Source organism: Suricata suricatta, chromosome 3 (genome assembly GCF_006229205.1).
Source record: "Suricata suricatta isolate VVHF042 chromosome 3, meerkat_22Aug2017_6uvM2_HiC, whole genome shotgun sequence".
Classification (NCBI taxonomy): Eukaryota; Metazoa; Chordata; class Mammalia; order Carnivora; family Herpestidae; genus Suricata; species Suricata suricatta.
Genome location: NC_043702.1, coordinates 59,762,924 through 59,786,190, shown reverse-complemented (window position 1 = coordinate 59,786,190; position 23,267 = coordinate 59,762,924). Strand labels below are relative to the sequence as shown.

Genomic DNA, 23,267 nt, shown 5'->3' with positions numbered 1-23,267 from the left:
TACATATATTTGTGTATATATGTGTTTATATTTTATATATAGTTACATAGTTGTGTATACACACACACACACATATGTATATCAACAAAGAAAGAGTTCATTGACTTGGTGAGGATACAGTCTCCAACTGGAAAATGGCTGGAAAAAAGTAATGCACCAGGCACAAAATTACAAGTAAAGAAAGAATGGCCCCAGGGTAAAAAGGTTTGCCAAATGAGTTTGGCAAAAGGTAAGAGCTTCCTAATTAAAACTATTTCAGGTCTTTATGAGCATGTGTGTGAATAGTGACCTACTTAAAAGTGGGCTGTGAGCTGATCCTTGGAATTAACTTATTCATTCATTTGGTAAATATTCTGCGATCAGGTACAGGATCAGACAGAGCAGTGGACAACAAATTCCCTGTCCTCATGGTGTTTGTATTTTAAAGGGAGGAGAGAGATAATAAAGTATATACTATGCTGGGTGGTGATAGGTGCCTGACTAAAGAAAGTAAAGTGGGATAAGGGGAATAGAGAGTGACGGCTGGTGTGGGATTTACCATCATGCCAGGTGCTGAGGGAAGGTCTGCCTGATAAGGTAAAGGAAAGAGTCTTAAAGGAGTGAGGGAGCAAGCCATGCCTAGAGAAAGAGTAAGAGCAAAGGCCCTGAAGTGGGAAGGAGGAGGGCATGTTTTAGAAATGGTAAGGAGGCCAAGGCAGCTGGAACACAGTGAGAGAAAGGGAGAGAGGTAGGAGACGATTCTGGAGAGAGAGAACTGGGGACAGACCATGTAAGGTCTTAGAGCCTCCATAATGATTTTGGATTTTTCTATGAACGAGATAGAAAGCCAATATGAGTTTGGAGTAGTGAAGTGACATGAAATGACTTCCGTTTAAAGGGATGGGATCTTCTGGATACTATGTGGAGAATGGAATGCTAGAGAACAGAATGAGGTGGTAGGAGTAGAGGCAGAGAGACAAGGTTCTTACCTGTAATAGTCCATGTAAGAGAGAATAGCAGCTTGGATCAAGGTGAAGTTGGTAAGAAGTAGTTGGATTATGGCTATAATTTGAAGGTAGAGTTGATAGGATTGCTGATGGATTAGATCTAGGACATGAGAGAAAAAGAGGACATAGTGAAAATCTCAAGATTGTTGTCTTAAGAAACTGGAAAGTAGGAGTTGCTATTTTCCCAGATGGGGATTATTATGGAAGGAGATGATGTGGTGGGGGATGGGACAGGAATCAAGAGTTTCATGTCAGACAGTAAGTTTGAGAGGAAAATTTGTCACCCAAGTAGAGATAATAAGTAAGCAGTGAGACACAGGAATCTGGAGTTACATGGAGACATCTAGACTAGAGGCATAAGTGTAGGAGTCATCAGAATATGCATGATACTTAATATCATGGGTCTAGTAGCCTTCATCCTGGCAGTGGATGTAGATAAAGAAAAAGAGGTCCTGAAGGCTAGCCCCACATTTGGAGATGGGACAGATAGAGAGAAACCAGGAAAGCTATTTAAGAAGCAGTGCCAGTGAGGCAAGAGAACAACTAAAAGAGGGTAGTGTTCCAGAAACCAAAGAAGGAGTTGAGAGAGAGAGAATGATCAACTGTATCAAATGCTTCTGAGTCTAGTAAGACAAAGATTGAGAAGTGACTCTTAGAGTGGTGGCAGAGACTTTGCAGCCACCTTTAAACCACCCTCCCAACATTCCCGGATTTGAATCCCCAATCTACCACTTGCTGGTTGTGTCATTTAGCATGTGAATTCTCTTATCTGAGATAATACCAACATTATCTCTCCAAGCTGTGAGGGAAAGCAATGATGTGGCAAGGTGCCCTGGCATGCAGTTGGTGCTCAATAAAAAGTAGCTACTTTTATTACTACTGTCACATGCCCTTAAAAGGATAAATAGAATGAAAATTGGGAAGAAGATGTTTGTTGATTTGACATTTAGGAGACCTATGGTGACTGCCTGATTTTGGAGGAGAGTGGTAGCAGAATAAGGATCAAAAGTCAGGGGCAAAAAGTTAAGCTGTAAGTGGATTTGAGGGCAGTGAGGACAGCTTGGCAGTGAAAGGGGACATAAAGTGAAAGGGCCTGTCATGCGGGAAAATCAGGTTGGGCAGAAGGGCAAGTGGAGAGGTGGAAAATGAAAACATGTGAGAGGAGATCATTGATGAGGGCAGGGATTTTAAAAGGCTTCTTAAGATTTTACAGATTCATATTCAGAATGTTGTGATTATAAACCAGAAAGCCATTGGCATTTGCTCTCATATCAGGACTCAGTCTCTTTATTTAACTTTTTTGCCTCCTGATGGAGGGTTCTCCTGTCCTCATCTCCTGAAGTCTTCCTCTGGTTGGAGACAGACACAAAGAATATGTAGCTCCTCAAGTTTTTTAAGTCTTGGGCCCTAATTTCAGAGAACTATGAATTCTTCGCCTATAAATCATACCATTGGAGACTCCAGCACTCTGAAAAGATTTGTGCCGTTCAAGATTATAAAAGAAAGCACTTTTCTATATAAGTTGGAAGGTAAATATGATAAAACCTATATCATATGTGAACTTAGGAATAATTATAGCATGGCTTGGGCCAAAATCAGCAAATTAGATAGGGACTCAGGTCTCCATGCCAAGATGTGAGTAGTCATAAGCAGAGGGCAGTCAAGGTCAGGTGAGGCAGGGCCCTGGAAACAAAGTAAAGGAGCTAACAAGTCAGAGAGATGTCAAGACTAGGAGATTCAAGGTGGATGGAGATAGGCAGGGGATTAAGGACTTTAGCTCCATGGCTGGATTATGGCCCAGGGAATGCTGGACTTTGTAGCTTGAACAATATTTGTTGTTTTATTGAAGGTTTACTTTTAGCTTCCACTCTTACACCTTGATTTCTCTTTTCTCTCTAGTTAGGTGTCCATCTCTCCCATCACTTGCCTCATTCCCCAAGGCATTTAAAACCATTGACAAAAACACAGACTAATGCAACCAGATAAAATATGTGAGGAAAGGAATTTTCCAAAAATAGAAAACAAAGACAGGAAAAAGATTAAGACAAGGGGACATTGATAAACAAAATGGACACCTTAATTTCTTATTCATTCATGGACTATGCACATGCTTCTGAGTTTCCTAGCTGCCAAGGCAAAAAGCAAGATATAGTCAGTTGCACAATTTGTAGGGTTCAGAAGATTAAAAGCAAGCAGTGTGCTCAGGATGGGTAACAAAGAAGAGAGTGTTATCACTTCCATCTTTATGATAACTCCAGCAACAGTTTTTCAGTGTAGAATGACATCATGACGATAAAGAAAAATTCAGTCGAAATCAATAAAACAAAGCAGCTTGTGTATATCTTTCTGGTGGGTTGGCCTAAGATTAATTTTTGGATTTTATAGAGTAATAGATTGAATGCCAACCTTGGCTATAAAACAAATTACATCAGAAGTCAATAAAGCATTCAATTTTCATTTTTAAACTATCTTTAATTCATTTAATCCATTTTCTGGTATACTCTCTGAGTTAAGCAAGTAGATTTCTAGGTACCTGAAAATTTGGTTTATTCACTGACTATATTATTGTGGTGTATCTACTGGAAGTTATGACTGCTTTTAGAATTAGAATACTCTTGAGTAATTCTATGGCTCATGTATTTCTTAACAGGTTTTTTTTTTTTTAATTTGAAAGTAGTAATTTATTAACTGACCAGATTACAAAAATAATCATGGTAGATACCTTAGTTCATTCTTCTAATAAGCCTATTGATCTGGTCTTCCCTGTTGCCAGCATCTCCACTTTCTACAAAATGGGTGGTCTTCTTCATTCCCCCTCATGGAGAAGATAACTTGAAGGGCCATAAAAAGTTGTTTGTTTCTTTGAAATGTTTTCTAACAGTGTAGATCTCATGAATCAGATCCTCCATGCAGATGATGCTGTATTTACCAAGAGATCGAGCAATCAATGAGTTATCTGTCAGGGCAATTCGCTTCTTGTTGATTTTGCCATACCACGCTTATAGATCAATTCATTCACTGACTTCAGGTTTGGGTACCCCCATGCTATATATGGTTCCATAATCCTTAGCATGTTAACTGAAGCCTTGTTGAGCTTAACAAAGGTGCCGTTGAAGATCTGGTGAAGGCGAAGGAGCTGCAACACCCTTCACACCTTTGGGCTCACACCATTGATACCTCTGATCCTGATGACAAACGCCAGTTTGGGCTCCGTGGGCATGTAGAAGTTGCCAGCTTTTCTTGCCATCTGAGCCATTTGAATCTCAGTTCTGTACATCTGCCTGTATTCCTTGTGGTAATGCTTAGCCTTCTCATAATTAAACTTCCTCCTTGCCTTTCGAAGCATCCTTTGGGCGAACTTCTTTCTCAGATGCTTGATCTTCAACTATGCGAAATTCCTTTGCTTTTTCTTAAGGGTTTCTGGCACAGCTGGAACCTTCTTTTTCTTCTCTTCGACATCCTCCATGGTTCTAGCTGGAAAAAGAGCCAGGTTTTTTTGTTTAAAAAAAGTCAGTGCTCTGTGTATAGATGTGTACTTACCATCCTTTTTTCTGTCATGAGGGGAGTAGGAAGACTGATACAAGTGAGGGAAGGAAAGCCCAGGTTTTTGGGAATCATCATAACAACTAGGAAACACTAGTGAGTTCACACCTCTTAGTTTATGATGGATTCTCATCCATGGGGTCAGAAATTAAAGGAAAGTATATAAAGTTTTTAAACAGTCTTATGTGGTTCTTAACATCTTCTGATGGTGATAGTGTAGAATAGTGGACAATGGACAGAGTGTTTGAAAGAAGGAATCCTAATGGAAACTGGTCAAAGTATTAAATATTGAGTAGTATGTGGTTATGTGCATAAGTCTTTGTTTTCCTATATAGTAATTCATTCAGTTTTTTGAATATTGAACTATTTGTCACTCTACTACAAACATGATGGCTGGAGAAGATAAGGAGATTAATTTTAAAATGCAGGGCACACTCACTGCTCTTCAGACTTACAGTCATTAGGTGGAAAGACATATGAAACAGGTAAATAATGTGAGTTTATAAAAGAGTACCAAATGAATAGTACTCAGAGTTAAGAAAAGATTCACAATATATGTAACATAAAAAAAATTAATGTCCAGGGGAGCCTGGGTGGCTCAGTCAGTTAAGCATCTAGCTCTTGGTTTTGGTTCAGGTCATGATCTCATGGTTCATGAGTTTGAGCCCCAGGTCAGGCTCCATGCTCACAATGTAGAGTCTGCTTCGATTCTCTTTCTCCCTCTCTGTGCCTCCCCAGCTAACAAGTCCTCTTTTGGGTTTGAATTTTTGATTTTTGATTTGACTTTTCTACTCCTTGGTCATAAACCCAGTGCCGTTTAAGCCTATAGTATCCACAACTTGCACAATATAGGTTCTTGTCCTCATGGCCCTGCCCTGCATGGAAGTCCTCCATAGCCTGATAGTCACTCCTAGAGCCACCATTTTGTGTTGCCTCCAGTTGTTGCAAGGTTTTTGGGATGGCAGTTTAGGATATAACTTGGTGGGCCTGAGGAGTCAGAGCTGTGGCCCAAGGGTAGATGGGTACTCCCCAAGGGAGCTGTAACTCATGCCTAGCTATTGCATGAACTTAGACATTTGGTAACTTCCATTGTGTATTTCATCAACCTTTCTTTAGTTGAGTTTGTATAGCAAATGAGAGAAAACAATGTATTTTATTCCAACTAACGCTACTGCTACCACTACTAGTTCTACAATTATGGAGTTGTGTAATACTTCACCATTTATAAGCTGTATTCATGTGTATTATTATCTCAGTAAATTCTCAGACTCTGGAAGGAAGTGTTATATTTATTTTCCAGATATGGAAACTGAAGCCCATAAAGACTGCTCTTAAGTAGCAGGTTTGGAATTTACATCTAGTTTTATAAGCTCAAGTCCTTTCCAAGAGCTTAGAAATGAGGAGATCCACTTCCTTTTCTCCTCAAGGTATAATTTTAATATTTGTTAATGGAGTAAAGAAATGGATGGGGCACAGGAAATACAAAAGTGGGGAACATGTTTTAGATCTAAAGTTTCTAATTGGAAAATGGCATAATCTTAAAATAAATATTATCATTTTGTTTCTCAATAATGCACACATTTCCTTTCAGCAAAATAGAATTACATAGGTAGCTCATCAATCTCTTGAATAGGGGCCTCCAGTGCCTACAGATATAGATAAATCATGCTGAGAGGATGCTGAACCATGAAATGATTCTGTTAACATGTCATCTGTCTAGAATATATTTTCAAATCTCCAACAGAAGGGTCTAAATTCTGAAGGGAGGTGGCCTGGTAAAGCTGATACTTTGGTGTTTGATACTTTCAGCCTCCTCCATCTGCTGTCTCTGCTTGTGTTGAGTCTGGCTCAGTGAATAGAGTAACGCAGAAAGTCACTGGAATTAACCGTGTTAACATGCAGTGAACCCAGAAATTGTTTAAGCTGTGTTATCTTGTGAAAAGTGATATATTAGTGCTACTTATCTGGTCTTACAAGAAATTGTGAAAATTGCTAAGTCACAATGAGAATTTTGGCCACAGATAAGCCAAGTTTAATGGCTTTATGCTCGGCACTGATTCTGAGACCTTCAGTGAGACTTGGAAACGCTCCTTAAAATGGCTTTTATTTTCAAATTGCTTTGAATATAGTTACAGAATTTGATGTGGCAACTGGTAGATTTGGGTGGCCTGTCTGCACCCAGGTGCAGCAAAGAACAATGTGACAATAGTTTTTTGTGTCTAAGAATCTTGCTGACTGGTGAGAGACTGTTAATGTTCTACATTTTCTGCTAATGCCCCTAGCATAAGAGATATATATCACTTTTCTAAATGGGGACAAAGGAGAACACTTCATTTTTGACTTAGCACATGGAATTTGCTATTCTAGTAGTTCTCAAAGCTTGGTCTCTGAACCAGTAACATCAGGATCACTTGGGAGCATGTTAGAAAGGCAGTATCTCAGTTTCTACCCCAGACCTACTGAATCAGAAATTCTGGGGTTGGGGCCCACATTTATGTGTTTTAACAAGCCCTGATGAGGATTCTGATGCTCCCTAAGGCTTGAGAAGTCCTTTCCAGGCCCTAAAACACTGTTTTGATGCAGTTGCTCATCAACATTCCACCAAAGCCATCGGAACAACACCCCGCTGGTCTCCCTGTCTCCAGAGTCAAGCTATCCAATTCATTCTTTAGATCACTGTCAGCCTTCTTAATGAAATATTGATTCAGTCTTCACCAATGGAACCCTCAACACTCTTGAGAGATCCCAAGTTCCTCCTATTACTCCACTCACCCACAAGGAGTGGACTCAGGCAGTGGATGCAATAATACTACAAAAGTGATAGAGCCGTATGGGGGAGATGGTAACCATTATGGGAAGGAATGTTGTGTAAACTACTCCTTCTTCCCCTACCCCCATTTTTTTAGATGGGGGTGGTGGTGTGTATGTATTTCCCTTGGGATCAACTTTATTTTACCACCTGAGACTCAAGATCAAGAGTGTCAGGATTCAAAAGTGGGTCTCCAGGAAGGATCCAGAGAGGTATCTCAGCCTGCTTAGGGTGTAGGCCTGAGTGCTGCCTGGAGTCCAGTCAAAAGGGGTCCTCTGAGCTCTCTGAAGTCTGGTCCATCTCACTGAATGACCATCCTGGGATCTGGGATTAAACCTTCAGCTTATAATTAACAGAGCAATTTAGCCTAGAGCAATATTTCTGCATTTCTTTTTTGGGAACTAGAGGCAAAGGTGGGGATCTGATAATTCTGGGACTCTGAGTTCTTACTGTTTATTATCGCAACAAATCTAGACTTCCTCTTGCCTCAGATCTTTGAATTGCCTATAGGATGAAGTTCAGACCTCTTGCTACAGCCTATAAGGCCCTTCATATTCTGATTCCTACTTATTTTGTCTTGTCACTATCCACATGTACTTGGCTCAGATATAAAAATCAACATGCAGAAATCTGTTGCACTTCTTTACATCAATAAGGAAGCAGCAACAGAAGAAATCAAGGAACTGATCCCATTTGCAATTGCACCAAAAACAATATGATACTTAGGAATAAACCTAACTAAAGAGGTAAAAGATCTATATTCTGAAAACTATTGAAACTTGTGAAAGAAATTGAATAGAACCAAAATGGAAAAGCATTCCATACTCATGGGTTGGAAGAACAAACATTTTTAAAATGTGTATACTACCCAAAGCAATCTACACATTTAATGTAATCCCTATAAAAGTACCACCAGCATTTTTCACAGAGCTAGAACAAACAATCCTAAAATTTGTATGGAACCACAAAAGATCCTCAATAGCCAAAGCTATCCTGAAAAAGAAAAACAAAACTGGAGGCTTCATGATTCCAGATTTCAAGCTATATTAGAAAGCTGTAGGCATCAAGACAGTATGGTATTGGCACAAAACAGACACACAGATCAATGGAGCAGAATCGAAATCCAGAAATGGGCCCACAACTCTATGGTGAACTAATCGTCAATAAAGCAGGAAAGAATATCCAATGAAAAACACAGTCTCTTTAACAAATGGGGTTGGGAAAACTGGACAATAACATGCAAAAGAATGAAACTGGACCACTTACTTTCTTACACCACACACAAAAATAAACTCAAAATGGATGTAAGACCTAAATATGAGACAGGAAACCATCAAAATCCTAGAGGATATCACAGGCAGAAACCTCTTTGACCTCAGCATGAGCAACTTCTTACTAGACATGTTGCAGAAGGCAAAGGAAACAGAAGCAAGCATGAACTATTGGGACTTCATCAAGTTAAAAAGCTTCTTCACAGAGAAGAAAATAATCAGCAAAACTACAAGGCAACCTACATACGGAATGGGAGAAGATATTTGCAAATGACATTATCTGATAAAGGACCAATATGCAAAATCTATAAAGAACTTATCAAACTCAACACCCCCCCAAAAAAAAACCAGTGAAGAAATGGGCAGAAGTCATGAATAGACACTTCTCCAAGAAGACATCCAGATGGGTAATAGACACATGAAAAGATGCTCAACATCATTCATCATCAGGGAAATATAAATCAAAACCACAATGAGATACCACCTCACACCTGTCAGAATGCCTAAAATTAACAACACAGGAAACAACAGATATTGGCAGTGTGAAGAAAGGGGAACCTTCTTACACTGTTGGTGGGAATGCAAACTGGTGAAGCCACTCTGGAAAACAGTATGGAGGTTCCTCAAGAAACTAAAAATAGAACTGCCGTATGATCCAAAATTGCACTATTATGTATTTACCCAAAGGATGCAAAAATATAGATTTGAAGGGTTACATGCATCCCAATGTTTATAGCAGTCTTGTCAACAATAGCCAAACTATGGAGAGAGCCCAGATGTTCATCAACTACATGAAGAAGATATGAGATATATAATAGAACATTACTCAGCCATCAAAAAGAATGAAATCTTTCTATTTGCAATAATGAGCTAGAATGTATAAAGCTAACTAAAATAAGTCAGTCAGAGAAAGACAAATACCATATGATTTCACTCATATGTGGAATTTAAGAAACAAAACAGATGAACATATGGAAAGGGGAGGAAAGAAAGAGAAGAGAGGGAAGCAAACCACAAGAGACTCTTAAGGATAGAGAACAAACTATGGGTTGATGGAGGGAGATGGGTGGGAGATGGGGTAGATGAATGATAGGTTCTAAGAAGGGCACTTATATAACTGGGTGTTATATGCAAGTGGTGAATCACTGAATTCTACTCCTAAAACCAGTATTGCACTGTATTTTAACTAAAATTTAAATTTCAAAAAGGGAAGAACAAAAACAAAACAAATGTACTTTGCTCTCCACTTATATCAGATTAAATTCCCTAAAGAAGATATGCCCTTTCATTGTTCTTCGTGTTTTTCATATACTGTATCCTCAGCCTAGAAGGCTTTCACATACTCCATCTTCTACATTCCCCTTGGACCCTGCCACTAACTGCATGGGTTGATGTCCTTTAAAATTTAGCTGATATATCACCTACTCTGTGAAATCTTCAAACCCACTAAGCAGGATTAACTCTTGTGTGCATTTATCATAGTGCTGGTCTAATGAATACTTTTTGTGACAATTGCCTTTTTCCTGGAATGAGCTAATTCCAAGCTTGAAATGACCTTAATATCTTAGGCCAAAGGTAGAAATTAGAGTCCTAGAGACTCTACTTTATTTTATTTAAGACACAGTGTTACATTACATTCAGATGTATAACAGAGTGATTCACCAGCTTTGTATGTTATACTATGCTCACCACAAATGTAGCTGCCATCTGTCACCATACAATGCTATTACAGTATCATTGACTATATTCCCTCTGCTGTACCTTTTATTGCCATGACTTATTCATTCCATAACTGGAAGCCTGTATCTCCCACTCCCATTTACCCATTTTGCCCATCCTTCCACCTCCTTCCCTCTGCAACTCCTCATTTGTTCTTTGTTTTTATAGGTCTAATTCTGCTTTTGGTTTGTTAACGTATTAGTTTGTTTTGTTTTTTAGATTCCATATGTAAGTGAAATAATATGATATTTATCTTTCTCAGTTTGACTTTCTTTACTTAATATAATACTCTCTAGGTCCATCCATGTTGTTACAAATGTAAAACAGAGCTAATGCCCATTCTTCTCAAACTATTCCAAAAAACAGAAATAGAAGGAAAACTTCCAAACTCATCCTACGAAGCCAGCATCACCTTGATTCCCAAACCAGACAGAGACCCAGCAAAAAAAGAGAACTACAGACCAATATCCTTAATGAATACAGATGCAAAAATACTCAACAAGATACTAGCAAATTGAATTCAATAGCATATAAAAACATTATCCATCATGATCAAGTGGGATTCATTCCTGGGTTACAGGGCTGGTTCAATATTCACAAATCCATTAATGTGATACACCACATTAACAAAAGAAAATATAAAAACCATATGATCCTGTCGATAGATGCAGAAAAAGCATTTGACAAAATACAGCACCCTTTCTTAATAAAAACCCTTGAGAAAGTCATAATAGAAGGAACTTACCTAAACATTAATAAAAGCAATTTATGAAAAGCCCTCAGCTAATATCATCCTCAGTGGGGAAAAACTGAGAGCTTTCCCCCTGAAATCAGTAACACAACGAGGATGTATACTCTCACCACTGCTGTTTAACATAGTGCTGGAAGTTCTGGCATCAGCAATCAGACAACAAAAGGAAATAAAAGGCATCGGAATTGGCAAAGAAGAAGTCAAACTTTCACTTTTCGCAGATGACATGATACTCCACATGGAAAACTCAACAGACTCCACCAGAAGCCTTCTAGAACTGATCAATGAATTCAGTAAAGTTGCAGGGTACAAAATCAATGTTCAGAAATCAGTTGCATTCCTATACATGAATAATGAAGCAGCAGAAAGAGAAACCAAGAAACTGATCCCATTCACAATTGCATGAAAAACCATAAAATACCTAGGAATAAACCTAACCAAGGATGTAAAAGACCTCTATGATGAAAATTATAGAAAAATTATGAAAGAAATTGAAGAAGACACCAAGAAATGGAAAACCTTTTCATGCTCATGGATCAGAAGAATAAACACTATGAAAATGTCATCACTACCCAAAGCAATCTACACATTCAATCCAATCCCCATCAAAATTGCACCAGCGTTCTTCTCAAAGCCAGAACAAGCTATCCTAAAATGTGTATGGAACCACAAAAGACCCAGAATAGCCAAAGTAATATTGAAGAAGAAAACAAAACGGGAGGCACCACAATCCCAGACTTTAACCTCTACTACAAAGCTGTCATCATCAAGACAGTATGGTATTGGCATAAAAACAGACACATAGACCAATGGAATAGAATAGAGAACCCAGAACTGGGCCCACAAATGTACGGCCAATTAATTTTTGACAAAGCAGGAAAGAGTATCCGATGGAAAAAAGACTGCCTCCTTAGCAGGTGGTGCTGGGAGAACTGGACAGCAACATGCAGAAGAATGAAACTAGACCACTCTCTTACACCATACACAAAAATTAACTCAAAATGGGTGAAGGACCTCAATGTAAGACAGGAAACCATCAAAACCCTCAAGGAGAAAGTAGGAAACAGTTTCCTTGACCTCAACCGCAGCAATTTCCTACTTGACACATCCCCAAAGGCAAGGGAAATGAAAATAAAAATGAACTATTGGGACCTCATCAAGATAAAAAGCTTCTGCAATACAAAGGAAACCATCAAGAAAACTAATAGGCAGCCAACGGAATGGGAAAAAGATAGTTGCAAATGACATCAGATAAAGATCCAAAATCTACAAGGAACTCGCCAAACTCCACACCCAAAAAATGAATAATCCTGTGGAGAAATGGGCAGAAGATATAAACAGACACTTCTCCAAAGAGGGCATCCAGATGGCCTACAGGCATATGAAACGATGCTCAATATCACTCATCATCAGGGAAATACAAATCAAAACCACACTGAGATGCTACCTCATGCCGGTCAAAGTGGCTAAAATGAACAAATCAAGAGACTATAAATGCTGGCGAGGATGTGGAGAAATGGGTACCCTCCTACACTGTTGGTGGGAATGTAAACTGGTGCAGCTGCTCTGGAAAACAATGTGGAGGTTCCTCAAAAAACTATCAATAGAACTCCCCTATGACCCAGCAATAGCACTGCTGGGTATCTACCCAAGGGATACAGAAGTGCTGATGCATAGGGGTACATGTACCCCAATGTTCATAGCGGCACTTTCAACAATAGCCAAATCATAGAAAGAGCCTAAATGTTCATCACCTGATGAATGGATCAAGAAGATGTGGTGTGTGTGTATATATATGGAATACTACATGGCAATGAGAAAGAATGAAATATGGCCATTTGTAGCAAAGTGGATGGACCTTGAAGGTCAGGCAGAGAAGGACAGATACCATATGTTTGCACTCATAGGTCTAACAGGAGAAACCTAATGGAGAACCAGGGGGAGGGGAAGAGGGAAAGAGAGTTGGGGAGAGAGAGGGACAGAAAACCTGAGAGACTATTGAATACTGAAAACGAACTGAGGGTTGAAGAGGGAGGCAGAGGGGGAAGGGAGGTGGTGGTGATGGAGGAGGGCACTTGTGGGGAAGAGCACTGGGTATTATATGGAAACCAATTTGACAATAAACTATTAAATTAAAAAAAAACAAATGGCAAGATCTTATTTTAGTGGCTGTATAATATTCCATTATGTATGTATATCATCTGTTCTTTATTCATTCATCTATTGATGGACACTTGTTGCTTCTGTATCTTGCTATTTTAAATAATGATGCGGTAAATATAGGAGTGCATATATCTTTTTGAATTAGGATTTTCATTTCCTTTGGGTAAATACTGAATAGTGGATCATGTAGTATTCTGATTTTTAATTTTTTTGAGGAACCTCTATAGTATTTTCCACAATGCTCATACCAATATACATTGCCACCAGCAATACTTGGGAGTTCCTTTTTCTCCATGTACTTTCCAACACTTATTATTTCTTGTCTTTTTGATTTTAACCATTTTGACAGGTGTGAGGTGGTGCCTCATTGTGGTTTTGATTTGCATTTCCCAGATAGTGTGTGATGTCAAGCATCTTTTCATGTGTCTGTTTGCTGTTAGCATGTTTTCTTTGGAAAAATGTCTATTCTAATCCTCTGCCCATTTTTTTAAATTGGAGTGTTTGTTTTTATGGTGTTGAGTTGTGTAAGTTCTTTATATTTTTTAGATATTAACCCTTTACTGGATTTAATGAATGTATCATTTGCAAATGTCTTTAGATACCCCCACTTCATTTTTATTGGTTTTCTTAAAGTTTATTTATTTTGAGAGTGAGAGAGAAAGAGCATACATGGGAGGGGCAGAGAGAGAGAAGGAGAGAGAGAGAGGGAGAGAGAGAGAATCCCAGGTAGGCCCTGGAACTGTCAGCACAGGGCCTGATGCATGGCTTGAACTCACAAACCTTGAGATCATGACCTGAGTTGAAACCAAAAGTTGGACACTTAACTGAGCTACCCGGGTGCCCCTGGAACCCCCCACTTTAAATGGGGAAGCCATAGATGAAGTTGCTGAGCCAATCAGGTTTCTGTTCTTTGAAATTTTAACTGACATAAAGGGTTGTTCCAGTTGGTGGTATGATAGAGTACCATGGACTAGGTGACTTCTAAATAGCAGAAGTTTGTTTCTCACGGTTTTGAAGGCTGGGAAGTCCAAGATCAAGGTGTTGGCAGATTGGTGTCTGAGAAGGGCCTGCTTCTACATTCATAGGCAGCCATTTTACTTCTGTGTCCTCACATGGTGGAAGGAGTGAGGGACCTCTGTGGGGTCTTCTTATTAAAGGCACTAATCTCATTCGTGATTGTTTTGCTCTCATGACCTATTTACCTCCCACAGGCCCCACATCTAAATACTAGCACACTGGAGATTAGATTTGAACATAAGAATTTCAGGGGGACACAAACATTCAGTCTGTAGTAGAACATGAGCTGGAAGGTTGGAAAGAGTTGGGGCTGGGATGGCCATACTGGATCTCTATCAGAATGGATAAGTAGAGCAAGCTGGGAGGCAGAGGGAGAAGCAGAGGGAGTAGGGGAGAGAGAAGAGAGCTAACTTTAGGAGTTGGTGAGACAGTATGGTTTAGGGATCTAATCCAAATTTCTTGCCTTTTCTCTTCCTAGCCTGGTTCCCTTGGGGCCTGTCTGAATGTAATTTTTTGTTTTCAGGTTCATTGGAGTGCTGTAGCCTTAAATAAAACTTTTGCTTAAGCTGTTTGAAACAGATTTTTTTTTTCGTGCAACCAGGAGAGCTTTGACTAGCTTATCTCCGGGAGCTTTCTGAGGAAAGGCACAAGGATTTTTCTCTCAGTTCCATAAAGCACAGTATATGGTATTAGTCGGCACTCAGAAAATATTGAGTGAATAAATGAACAGTAGCCACTAAGGCTTCTGCAGAGCACCCCAGAAATTATTTTGTAGAATTAAAACGGGTAGGGCTGGGGATTAACTGCAGAGGAGCACCAACTGTTTGGAGTGATGGAAACGTTTTATTTTTTTATTCTGGTAGTGATCAGATGACTCTAAATGTTCATCAAAATGCACAGTACTGTGTACCTAAAGAGGGTGAGTTTTGCCAAATGTCACAATTATAACTAAATAACTTGACCTAAAAAGTGAACCAATCAAAAAGAAAAAAAAAGCAAAGGAAAGTAAGATTTTCTTCATAATATATTAAATTCATAATAATGAGTCGCAATACTTTTTTGTGTATAGTTTTATTGAATTCTCTTTTTTCTATTTTCTTGGGACCTTCGGCTCCAGATGACAGGAATGTTGACTGTGGGACATGATTTTGGCCTTTTTGGCTTCAAAATGTTGCCAAAATAGAAGGTACTATTTCTCCACTTTCTAGTTTTGAGTAGCGACTGAAACAAAAGATTATGTTCAAAGAGAAATAAGTCCACATTCCTAAAACTCCAGTTTCTGCTGGGCCCTCCTTTTCCATTTTGCCTGTTAGCTATCTGAGAGCTTTAAATAATATCGATGATTCTATCTTCAGCTAGCATCTCCCAGACTTAAACATTGGTTCACAGAATGTTTAAATGGGTAGGCTAAGTGAAAACAACAACAACCTTTATGACTTATGATAGTTGCCATGATCAGATGCATTTGGGAAAATCTGGTTTAAAAAGTAAACGGGTTTTGTATGTTTGTTTCAGGAGTTTTCGATATCATAGGATCCAGTCCGCCAAGCACGATACTGAAGGTTGCAGTTATCTCAGATTACTGTCAATCTTATCTCATCCAAAATGTCCAAATGTTGTCATCTCCCTCCTACACTTTTGCTTTGGAACTTGGTCTAATTGAGTCATTAGTTACTTTGGTGTATTTCATGTGTACTATGTCCTATTTACTGGGCAGTTGCATCCATTTTGTTTTAGTTAGAAAGACATGAAGGTAAGGCCTCTTGAACTTCTTATTCACATACTAGTTTGCTACTAGCTTACTTTAAAAATAAGCTTTTTAAATAGGCTCATTGTCAGGGCAAGAATGGTTTTCTTGCTTTTTGTTTTGACTTCAGAGGCATGTTTATTAAGAGATTGTTTCACACTTTGCATAAAACCCAGTAAAATCTGTGTAGAAAACAAAACAAATGGCAGAAAGAAAAGTCAAGATGGTGAAGCCCACAGGAAAACAAAAGCTGGGAGTTAGAGTTCAAAATCCATGGTTCCCAAGGACAAGAATAGTGCTGCTTCTCCAACCAAAAAGAAGGAAAACAAGGTCCCTAAAGAGGTTGTTGCTCATGGGGTCAAGGAGAGGCCCAACGCCTAGGCTCCTACTCCTCCTAGGGGTGGTGAACTCTCATAGGGTCCAACATACCCCCAAGGCCTCATCATCTATATTGGTTGGTAAGAAGCCAGAAGCTGAAAGCTAGAGATGGGGTGGAGAGAGACTGAGATTCTGCTTGAGTTTTTATTCCCCCAACAAACCATCACTCTATTTATTTCATTGTAACCTATTAATCAATAAAGGCTTTTTTTAAAAAAACCAGTTATCTGGCATTTTATGTGGGTAAAGAAAGAAATTTTCACCTTAAAAAATTTTTTTTAATGTTTTATTTATTTTTGATACAGAGAGAGACAGAGCATGAGACGGGGAGGGGCAGAGAGAGAAGGAGACACAGAACCGGAAGCAGGCTCCAGGCTCTGAGCTAGCTGTCAGCATAGAGCCTGATGTGGGGCTGGAACCCACGAACATGAGATCTGACCTGAGCCAAAGTCGGAGGCTTAACCGAATGAGCCACCCAGGTGCCCCGAAATTTTCACCTTTAAATAATAGTGTTTATATTTTGTTCACAAAGAAAAACAAAACAAAAATAATCACCTCTGAGTATCGGCATATAGTTATAGTTGTTATGAACCTTTAAGTAATCTCCATCATTTATGTTTTTTAACAGCAGAAGTGTGTAATCTTTGCTAAATCCAGGCTGCTCTCCTCTTTGCAATGAGTGAAGACCTTGGAGTTGCAGTTCCAATCTTTTTTATGCTAGCCAGTGTCATCTCTGGAAGAGGTCATTCATAGATCACTTATGAATTTTATTCGTGGGATAGTAATTGTCACTCTAGACAAACGAGGTTATATAAGAGCTGCAGTATAGATTTCCCATCTGCACCCACAGCCACAGAACGAGACTTTGCTCAAGTTAGGACTGGGTGATGCAGAAACTGGTGTGGTATCAAGTCCCAACCAAACTATTCCTAGTATGGTCCATTGAAATGACAAATAAATGGGTCACTTAGGGAACCTTGGAGCAATATGAATGAGTCTTCTGTTATTTATAGACTACTTATTCATAAAACCCAACCTATGTTGATTCTGGTCTCATGATATCTTAAAGAGCTTTCTAGAGTGGAACCTTTATGCTTATGGCTTCCAGAATAGACTTTGGTAAAATGAGGAAACACTTTATATAGTGTTCAAATGTTATAGCTTAACTGCCCTGCCATCTTAGCTGTACAGTTTGTAGCAGTAATTAGGTTGTTGTGTTAGTCATGGACTTGGTCAATTATAGGAAGCACAAAAATAAATCGTTAATTCATTATTAGAGTCAAAAGCGATGACCATCAAAAGGCAATAGGAGTAGTTAGTATTCAGTTCCTTACAGGTGGATGGTATAATGCCTGCCTAATATAGCTCATCAGTTTTCTTGTAAACATAGTGCTTTTGATCTCCATTCTCTTTTGTAGCAGCAATTGCATATGTAAATTTCACCAGCAGAAAAAGAATCAGGACTCTGATACCAAGGGCTGTGTTTTTGCTTTATAATTCATTTATTTCTTTGGATCAAAGTTCCTATCTCCAGTTTCTGTATATTTTATTCTAAAAGATGAATATTGTTCTATGAGTCCCCCATTCCCTGCCCCCAGATGTGGGCCATTTTATACATTATATGGTAAATGGGCTCCAAAGGTAAATTGTTACTATATAGAACCTGCTGCTCAGGCAAACAAGGGCAGCTAAGACACAGCGAGCACCAGCTCTATTTTGCTCTAGAGGAAAATGTCCTGCTGGCAAGGTCACTGCTGGAGCTGGGTGTCATCAAGCAGCACAAGGCCCGCACAGCACCTGCAGAGGGCTGAGTGGAAAGCCCCTGCTCTGTCTGTTGTTGGTCAGGTGAGCATCTGAAATCCAGGGCTTCAGCTATACCCAGAAACCCAGGCTTACCAGCAGGTTTGGTGGCTTTGAAAGTACAGAGACTCTAGTCTAATGATTGTTATTGTTAATGACATTATTGCGGGAGCATGTTATGCTTTAAATACGATTTCCCAAGATGCTAAAATTTAATGGTATTTTTCATTGACCACAGATGTTCCGTGGTGATCTCTTGGGCAGTCGGCGTCTGTGGCTCACACACCCAGGGTTATTGAATCAGTATACATCAATTGCTGATGTTCAAAGCGTTTCTTGATTTTTGCGTAATGTAAATATGAGAGTAACCGTACTGTGGCTCAGTGTGATTGCACAGAGAACTCACTGGGCCCTGCTTTTTACAAATGAAAGCAGGTCAGAGGCAAATGTGACCTTTATAAATGGCTTCATTTATTCATTAAACTTATGAAACCATTTCTTTTAGGCTGGTAATTTAAGGATAGCTCTGCTAGGGATTAGGAATTTTGTTTTACCTGTACTGTTTTACATGATTACAAAAATAATACATGCTGACTACAAAAATTCAGATATTAAACAAATATATGTCTTATAGAGAATGAAAGCCTGCCTTCTTCCTACCCTTGAAAGGGTATCACTGACGTTATAGTCTACTGTGCATTTTCAGTATTTTCCATGCAGAATACACACGCGCACACACACACACATTTCTGCAATTTGCTTTATTTGCTAGCATTTAGGGGAAATGTATTTTAGAAGGAAATTTTTTGATATGTCGTGGTAGAAACTAACTTTTCTATGTATCAGATTTTTCAAATTATGTTTGTGTGTCTGGAATAGCTTAAGATAGAGGCATTTTCAATGCCGATTTATCTCCATAATTATCCAAAGTCCCTGAGAGGCCATGGATGGCTTATTAGATAGATTTAGAAAGAGTAACTGCAGTACTAAGCTTTTTCCTACAGAGTGGGCTTCCAATGCACAAAGCACTACAATTATTTGGAGACAATCTGTAGCCTTGGAAACAATATGGCAGTAGTGACATCAGCAGCAATTATGTGTAATTTTTATCCCCAGTTTATCACCAAGGTAACCAGAGCAGGTTTCCCTGCTTGAAATTTTAAGAATGTAATAGTCCTATATACAGCAAAGATGTAGGAAAGGATTATACTCAGAATCCCTTCTACAATTCATTCCATTTCCCTTATAAAACAGCTCTTTGGAATTCAAATAGCACACAGTCTATTTTAGGGAACAGCTGCAAGCTTTTGAAGCTATTAAATAAGATTCCAAATATCCTAAATACTAAAAAGAATTCATTATGATGTTTAAATTTTATATTTTTCCTTGTTAGAATATCTCCTTTTGCTTTGAACTGCAGTTATGGGACACAGCCTTTTATAGAAACAGGAAAGGAAACAAGTGGACCATCCTTTGGTCCTTTGTAAAGCAGGCACAAACTGGCTCACTCTTGAAATCAGTTGCCACTAACAGCAATCACAATTTTTCTTCCTGGGTTGAAAGATTCTGATCAGCTCTCTGTGCAGAGGTCAGAAAGCTGAAGGTGAAATATAGCTGACGATGGCAGTTAAAGGGACGTATTATATTTGGATTCTCAGGTTGTTCCTAGTAAGTTTGGATAAGTTCCTCTGATTCTGAACAAATGAATAATGGGAACGAATGAATGAAAAGATGCATAGATATGCGTCTTCATGCATTATTGCAGCAGTACACCAGCTCCTCAGTTTCCCAAGAATTCCTTTTGCCCCACAGGTGAGCAGTTCTTGTGAGTTCTTTGCTCACATATTCTAATTCTGGCTCCTTCCATAGGTAGAACTCTGAGAAGCAAAGACCATAGCAGTGACCACTCTGGAGCTCCTTGATGGTATAAGGAGGAAAAAGTGTTCAAACCAATTATCTATCCTTTTAAATCCAGGGGGCAGAGACTGAGGAAGAGGCATTAGAGAGATGCCTGTCCTTATGCAATCAGTTCAATTCAAATGACCGCTGAGCACACCCTTACATGATGCCCCTGCACCATGCAGTAAATCTAATATGGACATTCAGGGGGCCCAGAGTCTGGAAGGAAAGACAGATGGATATCTAAATGTAATTATCAGTGGAACCATATGACCAATATTCAAATGTTTCTGACCTGGAAACAGCAGCAGTCTTTTTGTAGTTCAGCCCAATACATCAGTGTGGTAGCTATGATAACAGAGAAGGGTGTGGGTCCAGTGGGGGTGTCCATGGGGGGTGCAGAGGACGGAGGGAAAGAGGCAGGCAGAGTGAGGAGTCATAGAGTTTTTTCAGAGGAGTTGAGGCCTCCACAGAGTTTTGATGAATGATGGGGAGAAGAAGAAAGAAAAAGGAATCCTTGGGAAACATGTTTATAATAAAATCATTTATCCCCTGAAGAAAGTGGCTTAGGTTTTTAAATTTGGATATAATTTTTGTGTCAAGCATTTAAAACATAGAGAAAATCTTAGAGGATAATGACATCTGTAAACCTCCCACATTGGCTTAAATTCCTTTTTCTTAATGAATAAAATGTAGTAGATAAAGCATCCCTACCCATTTCATCCCTCTTTCTCCTTCTGAGAGGTGATATCACTGAAATTGCTGTGTATCTTTCCCATACATTTTTGAAAATTTTCATTGCACAGGCATCTGTTAATAATATAGAGCATTGTTTGTTTTAAAATGCTACATAAACTATCTCATACTGTGTATGTTCATTTTGTAGCTTGCTTTTGCATTGCTCAACATCATATTTTTGAGGCTTACCCATGTTGATACATGTAGATCCAATGATCTATTTGATCTGTATTATATTCCATTCCTGGACTCGATCATCATACTTAACCTGTCCACGTCCTTAATGATGAGCATCTGGATTGTTATTACAAGCAATATTGTACTTGTCTTCTCATTTACATGATGAGAATTTCTCTGGAGGACATACCTGCAGGTAGAACAGCTATGTTACTCAATATGCATATTGTCAACTTAATCAGATATTAGCAACTTACATTTCAAAGGATTTTTTGTCTTTAGGAATATTTTACAGTTTATGGATACTAATCCTTTATTATTTTATGTGTTGTAAATATCTTCTCTCCTGTGGCCTGTATTTTAATTTTATGATGTATGTTATTGGACAGAAGTTTTTAATTTTAGTGTGGTCCAATTACGCAGTCTTTTCGTTGTTTTGTATTCTAGAAATCACCACCTACATGGAAGCCATTGTTATTCCTTATATGTTTTTATTATTTTTCTACTTTTTATTTTTTAATAAAGTTTATTTATTTCAAGAGAGATTGAGAGAGAGAGAGAGCATGCATGGGAAAGACAGAGAGAGGGCGAGAGAGAGAGAATCCTAAGTAGGTTCTGAACTGTCAGCAAAGGGCCCAGTGCATGGCTTGAACTTATGAACTGTGAGATCATGACCTGAGCAGAAATCAAGAGTTGGAGGCTTAACTAAGCCACTCGGGTGTTCCTCTATATGTTTTTTAAAGTGTTGCTTTTCTTTTCTTTTTTTAATGTTAATTTATTTCTGAGAGAGAGAAAGTGGGGGAGAAGCAGAGAGAGAGGCAGAGAGAGGATCTGAAGCAGGCTCTACACTGTGAGCTCAGAGCCTGATGTGGGGCTTGAACTTATGAATTGTGAGATCATGACTTAAGCCAAAGTCAGATGCTTAATCTACTCAGCCACCCAGGCACCTCAAAAAGTGTTGCTTTTCTTAACATTTAAGGTCTTTAATTCAGCTAGTATTTTCAATTTTTATATAATAGGAGAAACCTAATGTTTTATAATACGGAGAGCCAATTATTCCAATATCATTTATTGATTTGATCTTTCCCCACTAACTTATAGTGTCATATCTACCATATATCTAAATCTCACTTATATGTAGGCCTATTTTTGGACTCTGTATCCTGTTCCATCGGTCTGTTTGGCAATCTTGATATGAATACCACAGAAATTCCTTTACACTGGCCATGGCCTCCTTGTTGGATTAGCACTGGGCAACTGACCTCTATCTATACCTGTGCTGTATGGTCTAAAAAGTTTCCCATTTATGCCTACTTTAGGGGCTTTCTACAAACAAATTTAGCCATGGCCACTACATTCTTCCTCCTCCTTTTCCTCTTTCTCAAAAATCTTATGGCTATTCATGGTGGTTTACTTTTTCATATGAAAAAGTATGTCAAGTTCTATCCTATTGAGAATTTGTTTGGAATTGCAAATATTTAAAGAGTAATTTGGAAGGAATGAACTTCTATAAGATATTTAGTCTTTCCATCTGTTAAAATGGTATAGCACTCCTTTAATTTTCATCTTCTTTTATGTTCTTCAGTTGACCTCTAAACTTTTGATAAAAGTTTTATATATTTAAAAAAAGGTTTATTCTTAGATACTTAATATTTTTGTTGTTGTTTTAAGTGATATTTTTGCTTGTTTGTTCTAATACTTATTAGTTCATAGTAGTTCTGATACTTATTTCTTGTATTATTATGAATAGAAGTGATAGTGAACATCTGTCTTGCTTCCTAATTTTGGAGAATGATTCCACTATATTATAAATATTTTTTGGTGGTAATATTCTCAGAGTATTATTTTGTGTAAAGTTTATTTTTTTAAATAGTGATTAAGTGTTGAATTTTATTAAATGCTTCTTAAACATTTATTGAGATGATCATTTATTTTTCTCTTCTAATTTGTTAATGTAATGAATTAACTCAGTAATTATAATTAATTATAATAATGAAACTAGCATTTCAGTCTTTTTTTCTCTCTATTCTTTAGACTGGGTAATGTCTCTTTAAGTTCACTGACTTTTTACTCTGTCATCTCCATTCTGTATTTAACCCTTGTAGGGAGTTTTAAAATTTGATTATTGTATTTTTCAGTTCTAAATTATGTGTGTGTATATATGTATATATACACACATGATGTATATTCTTCTGTTTCATTGCTGAAAGTTTGTTACCCCTCCCCATAAGTTCCACAGTGTTTGCCCTTACTTGTTAGAATATTTTAA

General features: G+C 38.3%; 1 protein-coding gene and 1 pseudogene across 1 annotated transcript in view; one reads left to right on the top strand and one right to left on the bottom strand.

Annotated features, from left to right (window-relative positions):
* MYO3B (myosin IIIB) overlaps window positions 1-23,267 on the top strand; it is a 373,850-nt gene that overhangs the window by 54,523 nt on the left and 296,060 nt on the right. The window lies entirely within an intron of this gene.
* On the bottom strand, window positions 3,675-4,452 carry LOC115287729 (annotated as a pseudogene).